Genomic DNA, 14,257 nt, shown 5'->3' on the forward strand with positions numbered 1-14,257 from the left:
CTATGTTGCCCAGACTGGTCTCAAACTCCTGGGCTCAAGCAATTCTCAAGTCTTAGCCTCCCAAAGTGCTGTGATTACAGGCATGAGCTATCACACTCAGCTGGCACTAACTTCTTAAACAATTATTTCACATAGTACTTATAACTCTACAAGACAGGGATAATTATCCCCATTTGACAAATGAGAAAACAGATTTGCAGATTTGCATATTTCTTGTCCAAGGCCATGCGGTGAGTGGCCACACCAGTGTTCCCATGCAGTTTGCCTGACTCAGAAGCCCAGGTCTCCCCCACTACACTGTATAGCTTCCCAAGATCATCTTCTGAGTCCAAGATCTCCATATTTGTCTCTTCCCTCCTCCACCATTTCACTGTGATGGTCTCGTGAGACTCATCTGTTCTGTATTATTCTATGTTCAATCCCTTGACCCTTTCTTCCACTCTTAGGTCATGAAAAATCACCTGTGTGAAGATTCCTAAACCTCATACTTTTGCCAATCCTTTGATATTTAGAATTTACCACAGCAAAACCAGAATACACTGTCTCCTTTCCTAAATAAATAACACTTTCTAACTTCTCTACTACCTGTGATTATTTCTGTATTATTTAAGGATCAGATAAAGTGATCCCCCTTCTACAAAGCATTCTCTAGCTATTTCAAGAAACTTCCTCTTTGAGAAATCTCTTATCACTAACACCCAGGGGTGTGATTTTGCACCAGCAATTTCTTCTTTGTTTCTCCTACATGTCAGACACATTGCTTATTACATAGCAGGTGCTCAAAAAATATTTACTGATTAAATCATCATAAGTACTGCCTGTTCTTCTGACAAGGATTTTTTTGGTGCTGCTTTGCCAGTCGCAGACCTCCATGGCTAGTGACACCCCTGCCCAGGGCCTTACTCCGCCCTGGGCTTGCCGCAGGAGACACCTGACCCCCTAAGCCCAGCAGGGCTGCACTTGGCTTGTGCTGTGGCTCAGATCCTGCAACTTTCTGTGGGATCTGTATTCAGCCCGCAGCTGGGCCAGGTATGCCATGACCTGCCTCCAGCTTGGGCGCTGGCATCTGGACGAGGGGAATGCGGTGACATCACAAAAACTTGGAGGCACCATTGACCCTGAAGCCTCAAAGTGGTGTTACAGCATGTCACAGCCCTGGCTTAGGGAGCCCTTAGATCTAGACTCCCAGAAGGGCCGCAGCTTTTCTTTCCTTCTCATTGCCTGCAACGTGGCGAGCGGGAAGGGTGGCAGAAGGGTGGTGTGTGCTTCAGTCCATTTGTGTTGCAGCTCTTTCAGTCCCACCATTCGGCGGGTCCCTCGGCGGGTCCCAAGTTCTTGTTCCATGTCCTGGAAGAATGAGGTACATAGACAGCTGCAGGGTGAAGAAGGGAGAAGGGAGCTTCACTGAGCCACAGAACAGCTCTCAGGAGACCTAAAGTGGGTAGCTCCTTTCCACAGGCAGGATATCCCACCAAGTGTGCAGCCCTCAGCAGAGAGGAGACCCAGAGTGGGTAGCTGCTATCTGCAGGCAGGTTGTCTCATTGAGTGTGTGAGTCTGGCTGAGTCTGGGGTTTTTATGTGCCAGAATGGAGGAAGTGCATGCTGATGGGTCCATGGGCAGCCATGCATGGGCCTGGAAAAAGCATTATCTGATTGGCCAAATGGTCATCAATGAAATTCTCACTCTGAGTTGTGGACTCTACCTGGAACTGGCAGCCTGGCCCCCCAACCTTCTGGCCATCCTGACTTGAAGATGGGGTTTCACTGGGTACCTGCCCCTTCCAGCCTAGGAAACTGATCTGCCTCCCTCCGCCATCAATATGCCCTCCACAGCACCCAGGCTGTCTGTGCCAAGGGGTGCCTGCAGGCCCCTTCCAAGCTTCCCTCTGCACCCCCCCACCCCCCCACACACTCCTCGGTGTCCAAAGTCTGGAAGGGGCCCAGGTGGCAGGGGGCTGGCAGAAGGCTGGCATGTCAGCACCGCCCTGAGTGCATGAACCCCCTGCTAGGTTGTGACAGTGCTGGGACTTGGGGCTACAACTTTGTTCCACACCAGAGCGAGTACTGGGAGTGGGTAGAGGCCAGGGAGCAGGCACTTCCAAGCCTGTGGGGGAAGGGGGCTTCCCAGACTTCTAAGAGCACAGGGATGCCCAGGTCCAGAGCCGTGGCTGGCCAGCTGCAGCTGTGCCCAGGAGTGCAGGGCTGGTGCCCCACCAACTCTGTAGGGCACAGGGCTCCTTCCTGTTCCCAGCCCCTGTGGGCTCTACAGAGTGTGCAGCCCTGGCCATGCCTCCCCTACTGTAGCTGGCATCCTTGTAGCAGCCGCTCCAGATGGCCTGCTACAACCATCACTTCTACATACCTCTCATTTGTCCCTTCCACTCCATTTCCACAGCTATCACCATCACCTTAGTTTGAGAACTAGTGTCTGGATAACTATTTGTATAAGTTGACCAGGGATGGCTGGAATGACAAATCATTTGTGAGAACTTGCCAGTTATTGCCTAGTTACTCAAAGGATATGACAGGAAAGTAAGGAAGACACTAAGTCTAGATAAAATAGTAGAAAAACACTCCTTTTGCAACTGACTCAATCATCCTTGCCCTTCTTTGTCCAATTCACCCCACTAACATAGCATGGCAAAAAGAGAAGCTTAGCAAGCAATTTTCCTGGGGTACAAAGAAGTGGCTTCCTAGATAAGCACCAATATCTGATCTAAAGCATAGTGTCTAATACCTAGCAATGCTACGTGTTGGTCTCCATACCTCCACACCTTCACTCCTCGTGTCTTCCTACTCATCATTTCCAGAATGAGGACAATCTTTCTTAACAGTTTATTTGTATTTATTTATTTTGAGATGGAGTCTTGCTCTGTTACCCAGGGTGGAAAGCAGTGGTGCGATCTTGGCTCACTGCAACTTCCACCTCCCAAGTTGAAGCAATTCTCCTTCCTCAGCCTCCTGGGTATCTGGGTTTACAGGCACCTGCCACCACACCCAGCTAATTTTTGTATTTTTAGTAAAGATGGGGTTTTGCCATATTGGCCAGGCTGGTCTCCAAAACCTGGCCTCAAGTGATCTGCCTACCTCGGCCTCCATAAGTGCTGGGATTAGAGGAGCCACTGCGCCTAGCCCTAAGTAACAGTTTAATTTGGCTATTCTCACAACTCAAAATTATGAAAGTACCTACTAATGATAAAATCGAATTTAAGCTGCTCGTCTCTGTATTTAGGGCTGTCAGTGCTGCCTCAACACTTTTACCTGCTTTGTGGTGCAGTGGAAAACCATGAGGTTTGGAGTCAGAATATTTGAATCCAGATCTCATCATTGCATCTAATATCATTATTAACTTAGTAAAAGAGGATACCACCACCTACATCTCCCAGGATTCTTATGAGGATGAAATGAGATAAACACAAAATGTGCTTCATAAACCATAAAACTGCCAGTGCTGAGCACTGGAACTTCTCCACACAGTCTCTCACTCTGGTCAAGGCCTGCTTCCTTAAGCATTTGTAAGAGGAACAGAATGATATTTATTTTTCTATCAGAAAATATATTTTACCTCTATAAATGTAGCCTTGAAATTCCAGTGATCTGGATTTTTTTTTTTTTTTTTTTAGCCTAGTCAATTGAAGCAGTGGGAGTGACGAAGGAACAAAAATCTGTAACTGGCTGTGATCAATTCACTGTAAACACCACTGCACTCAAACCAACCCATCTGGATTATTATACATTATAATGTTTTCTGAAGATCTGGTATATTTTAAAGGCTTCTGTCATAAAAAAATAGTTTGGCAAAATTCTTATTTTTGTACCTAACAAAAAGTTCAGCACCCTCATGAGAAGCACTTGCTTCAATTGCTACAGAAAAGTTCCAGACAGACTGCTTGTGGATATAAACATGGTTTTCTAAATCTCTCTAATCTTGGCTCCCATCTTATCTGTCAAGCTAAGCAGGTAGTATTAGAACTATAAAAGAAGCACCATCTAATTAATTCTATCTTGCCTATCGGGTTATGGGAACAGGTTACTAAATCTAATCCCAGAGGAAGAGCTTCTTTGATCTTATTGTCCACTGAAGTTTAGAAATAATCTAAAATCCTTACTAAAAAAGCAAAGTCTTGGCCAGGTTTAATGGCTCACACCTGAAAACCCAGCAGTATGGGAGGTCAAGGTGAGAGGATCACATGAGCCCAGAAGATTAAGACCCAGCTGGGCAACACGGTGAGATCTCATCTCTACAAAACATTGTTTTCAAAAATTAGCCGGGTCTAGTGGCACACGTCCATAGTCTCACTACTCAGGAGGCTGAGGTGGGAGGCTTGCTTGAGCCTGGGAAGTCGAGGCTGCAGTGAGCCGTGATTGCACCACGGCACTCCAGCCTGGGTGACAGAGTGAGACCCCATCTCAAAAAAAAAAAAAAAAAAAAAGACTGCAATATTAAAATAAACAGATGTACATCTATATATCTACAAATATAAATGATGCTGTATACCAAGTTGCTTGCCAATGCATACAATCCCATTTGCCCCAATTTTTCTTTTTTTTTTTTTGGAGATGGAGTCTCGCTCTGTCACCCAGACTGGAGTGCAGTGGTACGATCACAGCTCACTGCAGCCTCAACCTCCCAGGCTCAAGTGATCCTCCCACCTTAGCTTCCCAAGTAGCTGGGACCACAGGCATGTGCCACCATGCATGGCTAATTTATTTATTTTTATTTTATTTTATTTTATTTTTTTACAAAAAACCGAGATGAGGTCTCACTGTATTGCCCAGGCTGGGCTTGAACTCCTGGCCCTCAAGCAATCCTCCCTCTCGGGCTTCCCAAAGTGCTGAGCCACCAAGCTCAGCTGAATTTTTTCATTTTTAGTAGAGATGGGGTCTCCCTACGTTACCCAGGCTGGTCTCAAACTCCTGGGCTCAAGTGACTCCCCCGCCTCGATCTCCCAAAGTGCTGAGATTATAACCATGAGCCACTGCACTCAGCCTGCCCCAATTTTTTAAATGGGAGGAAACATTGGAGAAAGTGAACTATTAATAAATTGTTAACCTGTCAGCCCACATTTTTGCCACTGTGCTTTTATTTTTTTCCTTTCATGTTCTGGGCTCCTGAGTAAAATTCTATAAACATTGGCCTTACGTTCACACAACCTTTGGATGGCAGGTATGCCTAAAAATGTGAGAATTAGGTAAAAATGGTGCCATCTAATGCCAATTCTTAACTTTTATGGTGGGAGGGGCGGTATGGTCATCAACAACCTTGAGAACCTGATGAAAGGTATAGGTCCTCTCTCTACAAAAATGCTCCTACAAATAAACGTACCATTCCAGGAGGAAACAGATAAAGCAAACACTTCTTGAAGCATCTTGTCATCACTTCCAAAGCACCACGTATGAAATTTTAAACTCAAAAGTCCCATTCTCTAAACCTAGCCTCCTAGCCTTTTACATCTCCCACTAAACCTGATCCTTAACTTAGAGACTTCCAATGCCTCCACTCTACCTGGTCTGTTTCTGGCTATCAACCCGCACTGATTCCCTTCTCCCACCAGGCTCAAGTACAGAGTAAATCAATTCATTATCATTATCACTCTCCTATTCATGCTCCCTTGTTCCTTTTTTTCTTTTTTGAGACATAGTCTCACTCTGTCACTCAGATTGGAGTGCAGTGGTGCAATCTCGGCTAACTGCAACTACCATCCTCCAGGCTCAAGTGATGCTCCCACCTTAGCCTCCAGGGACCACAGATGTGTGCCACCATGCCAGGCTAATTTTTTTGAATTTTTGGTAGAGATGGGTTTCACCACGTTGCCCAGGCTGGTGTCAAACTCCTGAGCTCAAGCAATCCGCCCACCTCAGCCTCCCAAAGTCCTGGGATTACAGGCGTGAGCCACTGCACCCGGCCCATGTTCCCTTGTTCTATTGCCATACAAATCAGCCAATTTCTGAGCGAGGGGGACCTTTTACCCCAAATCTGCTCCTTACTCTATATTTTTTAACTTAGTGAATGACAAAACCATTTTTGTTACTGGAACTCAAACTGGAAACCAGGACATCATCCTAGCTCTCTTCCCTCTCACTTACTGCCCACAACCAGTCAGATGTGGTCTCATCCTTTCTTCCTCCACTGCTTCTGCACATATCACTCTTTACTTGGCTTAACTGGCCTCCAGTCTGACCCCTTCCAATCTATTTTTTATGCTGCTACCAGAACCTAAATAAAAAATCACTTCCTGCTTGAAATCCTTTGATGGCTTCCCATAGCTTTCAGATTAATTTTTAAAATCCTTAGTTTAAAATGCAAGGCTTGGCTGGGTGTAGTGGCTCATGCCTGTAATCCCAGCACTTTGGGAGGCCAAGGCAGGAGGACTGCCTGAGTTTGGGAGTTAGAGGCCAGCCTGGGCAACATGGTGAGACCTCATCTCTACAAATAAAAAATTAGCCGGGCTTGGTGTCACGCACCTGTGGTCCCAGCTACTCAGGAGGCTGAGGTGGGTGGATCAATTGAGCCCAGGAGGTTGAGGCTGCAGTGAGCCCTGATTGTGCTACAGCACTCCATCCTAGACAGAGCCAAATGCAGTTTCTTTTTTTTTTGAGATGCAGTTTCAGTTTCACTCTTGTTGCCCAGGCTGGAGTGCAATGGCATGATCTCGGCTCACTGCAACCTCAGCCTCCCAGGTTCAAGCAATTCTCCTGTCTCAGGCTCCCAAGTAGGTGGGATTACAGGTGCCCGCCAGCACGCCCACCTAATTTTTGTATTTTTAGTAGAGACGGGGTTTCACCATGTTGGCCAGGCTGGTCTCGAACTCCTGACCTCAGGTGATCACCCACCTCAGCCTCCCAAAGTGCTGGGATTACAGACATGAGCCACCACGCCCAATCAAGATGCAGTTTCAAGTACAAAATCAAATAAAATGCAAGTATCTTGTGATCTGGCCCTGTTGGTCCTCAAGCTCTATCTTCCACATGCCTCCCTCATGCCTGGTTCTATACATGATAATATTTGTGCTGCTTGCCTCTGTGCAGTTCCACAACAGCTATGCCCTCTGCCTGGAGTACCCATATCCTCCCTTCATCTGAAACTTACTAGTTCTCAAAAACATCCATAGTCTTCTCCAAAAATGCCTTTCTTAATTCTGCAGTTTAGGCCGGGCGCGGTGGCTCACGCCTGTAATCCCAGCACTTTGGGAGGCCAAGGGAGGCGGATCACGAGGTCAGGAGATTAAGACTATCCTGGCTAACACAGTGAAACCCCGTCTCTACTAAAAATACAAAAAATTAGCCAGGCGAGGTGGCAGGCGCCTGTAGTCCCAGCTACTCAGGAGGCTGAGGCAGGAGAATGGCGTGAACCCTGGGAGTGGAGCCTGCAGTGAGCCGAGATCGTGCCACTGCACTCCAGCCTGGGTGACAGCGAGACTCTGTCTCAAAAAAAAAAAAAAGCTGCAGTTTTATTAAGTGCTCTAGGTATACTTCCATAGGCCCATGCTTCTATCCCCTCACCTTTCCAGTGGGTTCTAATGTTGGTTTACTCATTTGTCTCTCTTACTTAACTCTAAGTGTCCTGATGGCAACACACTTGTTTTATATCCTTATATCATATCTACAGCACTCAATTCATCTTTGTTAAACGTACAAATAATCCCAGGCATCTCTGTTCCTACCCTCAGGAGAAAGTAAAATACCCTAGTTAGACTTTCAACGATGCTTATAAATCTTGTCATTTACCTTTAGCAGCCACAAAAGCCAAACCTTGACACTCTCAAGTCACCCTAGTCATGTCCATACTCCTCCCTCTCAGCAGATGACTTTACTTTTCACTTCATAGAACAAAAAAATGAGCCACTGAGACTGGAAATGTAAGAACCTCACAGATCCCTTCTCCTGACCTAAGGATGAGGTCTCCTCCCAGGATCTGCAACAATACCCCTGGGCTCTTGATTCCTCTCTCCAAGGTCTGTCTTTTGCTAAGTCACACTCATTTTGTATCTTCACTGTTGCCCTCTCCAGGAATTCCTTCCCCTGTGCTCAAATATCCTAAAATCCACAACTTCCTCCAGTAAAATCAAAACAAAACAACACACCAGGCCAGACACGGTGGTTCACTCACATCTGTAATCAATCCCAGCACTTTGGGAAGACAAAGAGGGCAAATCACTTGAGGTCGGGAGTTCAAGACCAGCCTGGGCAACATGGCGAAATCACATCTCTACAAAAAATACAAAAATTAGCAGGGCGTGGTGGCATGTGCCTGTAATCCCTGCTACTTGGGAGGCTGAGGTGGTAGGATTGCTTGAGCCTGGGAGGTTGAGGCTTCAATGAGCCATGACTGCACCACTGAACTCTAGCCTGGAAGACAGAGTAATACCCTGTCTCAAAAAGGGTGGGGGGAACACCCAAAAAACAAAATAACACACCACAGAAAACTTAGTTCTACCTTCCCCTCAAGTTACTGCCTTCTCATCCTCCCTTCACTGTCAAATCTTTAAAAATGTTAAATCCGGCCAGGTGCGGTGGCTCATGCTGGTAATCCCAGCATTTTGGGAAGCCGAGACAGGTGGATCACCTGAGGTCAGGAGTTTGAGACCAGCCTGGCCAACATGGTGAAATCCCATCTCTACTGAAAATATAAAAATTAGCTGGGCATGGTGGTGCACACCTGCAGTCCCAGCTACACAGGAGGCTGAGGCAGGAGAATCGCTTGAACCTGGGAGGCAGAGGTTGCAATGAGTCGAGATTGCACCACTGCACTCCAGCCTGGGTGACAGAGCAAGACTCTGTCTCAAAATAAATAAATAATTCATCCCTGGGATGCAAGGCTGGTTCAACATATGCAAATCAATCAATGTAATCCAGCGTATAAACAGAACCAAAGACAAAAACCACATGGTTATCTCAATAGATGTAGAAAACGCCTTTGACAAAATTCAACAGCCCTTCATGCTAAAAACTCTCAAACTAGGAGTTGATGGGATGTATCTCAAAATAATAAGAGCTATTTATGTCAAACCCACAGCCAATATCATACTGAATGGGCAAAAACTGGAAGCATTCCCTTTGAAAACTGGCACAAGACAGGGATACCCTGTCTCACCACTACTATTCAACATAGTGTTGGAAGTTCTGGCCAGGGCAATCAGGCAGGAGAAAGAAATAAAGGGTATTCAGTTAGGAAAAGAGGAAGTCAAATTGTCCCTCTTTGCAGATGACATGATTGTATATTTAGAAAACCCCATCGTCTCAGTCCAAAATCCCCTTAAGCTGATAAGCAACTTCAGCAAAGTCTCAGGATACAAAAATCAATGTGCAAAAATCACAAGCATTCCTATATACCAATAACAGACAAACAGAGAGCCAAATCATGAGTGAACTCCCATTCACAATTGCTTCAAAGAGAATAAAATACCTAGGAATCCAACTTACAAGGGATGTGAAAGACCTCTTCAAGGAGAACTACAAACCACTGCTCAACGAAATAAAAGAGGACACAAACAAATGGAAGAACATTCCATGCTCATGGATAGGAAAAATCAATATCATGAAAATGGCCATACTGCCCAAGGTAATTTATAGATTCAGTGCCATCCCCATCAAGCTACCAATGACTTTCTTCACAGAATTGGGAAAAACTACTTTAAAGCTCATATGGAACTAAAAAAGAGCCCACATTGCCAAGACAATCCTAAGCCAAAAGAACAAAGCTGGAGGCATCACGCTACCTGACTTCAAACTATACTACAAGGCTACAGTAACCAAAACAGCATGGTACTGGTACCCAAACAGAGATATAGACCAATGGAACATAACAGAGCCCTCAGAAATAATACCACACATCTACAATCATCTGATCTTTGACAAACCTGGCAAAAACAAGAAATGGGGAAAGGATTCCCTATTTAACAAATGGTGCTGGGAAAACTGGCTAGCCATATGTAGAAAGCTGAAACTGGATCCCTTCCTTACACCTTATACAAAAATTAATTCAAGATGGATTAAAGACTTACATGTTAGACCTAAAACCATAAAAACCCTAGAAGAAAACCTAGGCAATACCATTCAGGACATAGGCATGGGCAAGGACGTCATGTCTAAACCACCAAAAGCAATGGCAACAAAAGCCAAAATTGACAAATGGGATCTAATTAAACTAAAGAGCTTCTGCACAGCAAAAGAAACTACCATCAGAGTGAACAGGCAACCTACAGAATGGGAGAAAATTTTTGCAATCTACCCATCTGACAAAGGGCTAATATCCAGAATCTACAAAGAACTTAAATTTACAAGAAAAAATCAAACAACCCCATCAACAAGTGGGCAAAGGATATGAACAGACACTTCTCAAAAGAAGACATTTATGTAGCCAACAGACATATGAAAAAATGCTCATCATCACTGGCCATCAGAGAAATGCAAATCAAAACCACAATGAGATACCATCTCACACCAGTTAGAATGGCGATCATTAAAAAGTCAGGAAACAACAGGTGCTGGAGAGGATGTGGAGAAATAGGAACACTTTTACACTGTTGGTGGGACTGTAAACTAGTTCAACCATTGTGGAAGTCAGTGTGGCGATTCCTCAAGGATCTAGAACTAGAAATACCATTTGACCCAGCCATCCCATTACTGGGTATATACCCAAAGGATTATAAATCATGCTGCTATAAAGACACAGGGAGGGATAGCATTAGGAGATATACCTAATGTAAATGAGAAGTTAATGGGTGCAGCACACCAGCATGGCACATGTATACATATGTAACAAAACTGCATGTTGTGCACATGTACCCTAGAACTTAAAGTATAATAAAAAATAAAAACAAAAAATAAAGCCTTCATTTTATGTCTGATCTGTGTAATATCTGATTCTCATGTTCCTTCTTAAGATGTTCTTCCATTCCTATGGCTTCTGGACACCATTCTCTCATGGGTCTTTCAACCCTCTACATCTGCTCCGCTTCTACTTCACCAGTATTCCTTCCCTAGTCCTTGTTATTCCTGCAGACTTCTTTTTGTGGGAGTTCACTGGATCTATGACACGTCCACCCTTTCCTACCCTGTGGAGCAGACTGACCACACAGAAAAATATTGGGCACCTGTTACTTGTATTAGTTTACTACTGCTGCTCTAATGCATTACCATAACCTAAGTGGCTTAAAACAACACAAACTTTTCATGTGACAGCTCTGGAAGACAGAAGTCCAAAACGGGTCTCACTAGGCTACCGTCAAGGTGTCAGCAGGTCTGTGTTTCTTCTGGAGGCTCTGGGGGAGAATCTATTTCCTTTTCCAGTTTGTAGAAGCCACCTTCACTCCTTGGCACATGGTTCCTTCCTCCTTTTTTAAAGTCAGCAGCATAACATCTTCAAATCTCTCAACCTGTTCTCATCTTGATGGAATGTTGATTCTCCTACATTCCACCTTCTTGTAAAATCCGTTGTAATTACATTGGCCCCACCCAGATAGTCCAGGACAATCTCTCAACTCAAGGTCAGTTGATTATTAGCAACCTTAATTCCATCCAGAACCTTAATTTCCCTTTGCCATGTAATGTAACACATTCCCAGGTTCTGGAAATTAGGATGTGGACATTTCTGGGAGTGGTGAAGAGGCAATATTATTCTACCTGCCACATCAGCTAAACCAGCAAATATATAAAAGATAATGGGACCTTCAGTGAGGCATCAACTGGTCTAAAATAGACAAGATGAGCTTAGCATGGTGGCGGGTGCCTGTAATCTCAGCTACTTGGGAGGGTGAGGCAGGAGAATCACATGAGCCTGAGAGGCGGAGATTGCAGTGAGCCGAGACCACGTCACTGCACTCCAGCCTGGACAACACAGTGAGACTCTGTCTCAAATAAATATGAAAGACAAGATGAGAACAGTGTGAAATGGCAGCATAGTTGCAGGAAGTACTGAATGAGGACTATGAGGGAACAAAATACTGCCCTTACACTCTAGGTTTCAAAAAGAAAATTAGGCTGCATTTTATAGAATGGTTCACATTTGTCTCTGACACATCTCCCCATGCTAAAATTATAATTTCTATTTCTGGAACCTTCCCTACATGATCACTTGACTCAGAATCCTTTGATGACTCTAAGCATATCTTCTAATCCTCCGCCAATCTCTTCACAACTTTAAAATTATGAAACCTAACAAATAAGTCATTGAATATGCAAAATGACCATTATACATATGAAAATATGTTCAATTTCACTCATAATACAAGAAATGCTCATCAAAACTGCTGTAAGGTACCATTTCTTACACATCAGATTGGTGAAAACTTCTAAAGCCTGACAACACATTCTGTTGGGCAGGCTGTGGAGAAAGAGACACTTCTGTAGATTGCTGGTGGGAATGCCAATACATTAAAACCTTGTAGGGAAATCTGGCAATATCTAAAAAACTAAACTTTATTTTCCTTTGACCCAGCAATTCCACTTCTGGGAATTTACCCTGAAAATATACCTTCAATAATATGAAAACACTGCCAGGCGCAGTGACTCATGCCTGTAATCCCAGCACTTTGGGAGGCCGAGGAGGGTGGATCACTAGGTCAAGAGATTGAGACCATCCTGACCAACATGGTGAAACCCTGTCTCTACTAAAAATACAAAAATTATCTGGGCATGGTGGCATGTGCCTGTAGTTCCAGCTACTTGGGAGGCTGAGGCAGGAGAATCGCTGGAACTCAGGAGATAGAGGTTGCAGTGAGCCGAGATTGCGTCACTGCACTCCAGCCTGGTGATAGAGCAAGGAGGAGGGGGAGGGGGAGGAGGGGAGGGGGAGGGGGGATGGGGAGAAGGGGAGGGGGAGGGGGGATGGGGAGAAGGGGAGGGGGAGGGGGGATGGGGAGAAGGGGAGGGGGAGGGGGGATGGGGAGAAGGGGAGGGGGAGGGGGGATGGGGAGAAGGGGAGGGGGAGGGGGAGGGGGGAGGGGAGGGGGAGGAGGGGGAGGGGGAGGAGAGGACAACACATATGCACAAGGTTATTCCTTGCAACATTGTTTGCTGTAATGTCTCCAGCCTACATGCTCACTCACATCTAGGAGAGCACTTAAACTATGCTATACCCACACAGTGGAGGACCATGCAGCTATAAAACAGAATGAAGAAAAGATCCCTAGAATGTGAAGTCCTCCACTCTCTGCTTGTAGATTTCGGATGCTTTCTTCAGGATCCTTTCCATTTGACACTTCTCTTGCATCTTTCTAAGGCCATCTGGGCTGGGGTCCACTTGTCCAGGCTGTGTCGCTTCTCCCCCTTGTTCTTTTTGCTCATTGCCATGGCTTTCAGGAAATTTGCCTTGTCTTTGTCCTTCTTTTTCTTCTTCTGCTTGATCACACTGAGCTCTGCGATGCCTTTCAGCTAAAGGGGTCCCTTCTGGACCTGCTTATAGGCTGTCATGGCACCCGCCCGCAGTTTGGTAGGTAGACTGCCCTGGTTATTTTAATGATCAAATTGTCCCAGATTTTGCTATTGGAAGCCCCTTTAAGCTGGCTCCTGTTGTCTATTGACATGTCTCATTATTCTTTGAATCCTTTTTTTTTTTTTTTTTTTTTTTTGAGATGGAATCTCACTCTGTCACCCAGGCTGGAAAGCAGTGGAGTGACCTTGGCTCACTGCAACTTTCGTCTCCCAGGTTCAAGCTATTCTCCTGCCTCAGCCTCCTTAGTAGCTGGGATTACAGGCATGTGCCACCTCACCTGGCTAATTTTTGTATTTTTAGTAGAGACAGGGTTTCATCATGTTGATCAGGCTGGTCTCGAACTCCTGGCCTCAAGTGATTGGCCCACCTCGGCCTCCCAAAGTGCTGGGATTAAGGCGTGGGCAGTGAGACAACACAGCCTAGGTAGCAGAACCACCACCCAAGGCAGGGATGGAACATACACCTTGTCCCTTTCTGAGCCCATTCCCCCAAAATCCCACTTCCAGACACTTCTAACGTGTATTGCCAGGGCAGGTATTGCTAATCAATCACAGTTTTCTTTGTAATGGAACCCAGACACAGTCTGCCTCATAACTCTCATCTCTGGGCTCCAAGCAGCCTCTTGTATTTACTCAGAGTTAGCCCATCACCTGGAGCCTATTTGGCATTCCAGCCTTAAGGACACCTGACGGGTGACAGGACCAAGGCACAGCCCCAGTGTAAACAGACATGGGTGCAGTCAAATGGGAGGGTCCAGGTACCAGTGCTGATGGGCCAGGGTCTTCAAGGGCCTACTTGACCTAGATGAGGATCAAACTACAT

Source organism: Pongo pygmaeus, chromosome 10 (genome assembly GCF_028885625.2).
Source record: "Pongo pygmaeus isolate AG05252 chromosome 10, NHGRI_mPonPyg2-v2.0_pri, whole genome shotgun sequence".
In the NCBI taxonomy this organism is placed as follows: Eukaryota; Metazoa; Chordata; class Mammalia; order Primates; family Hominidae; genus Pongo; species Pongo pygmaeus.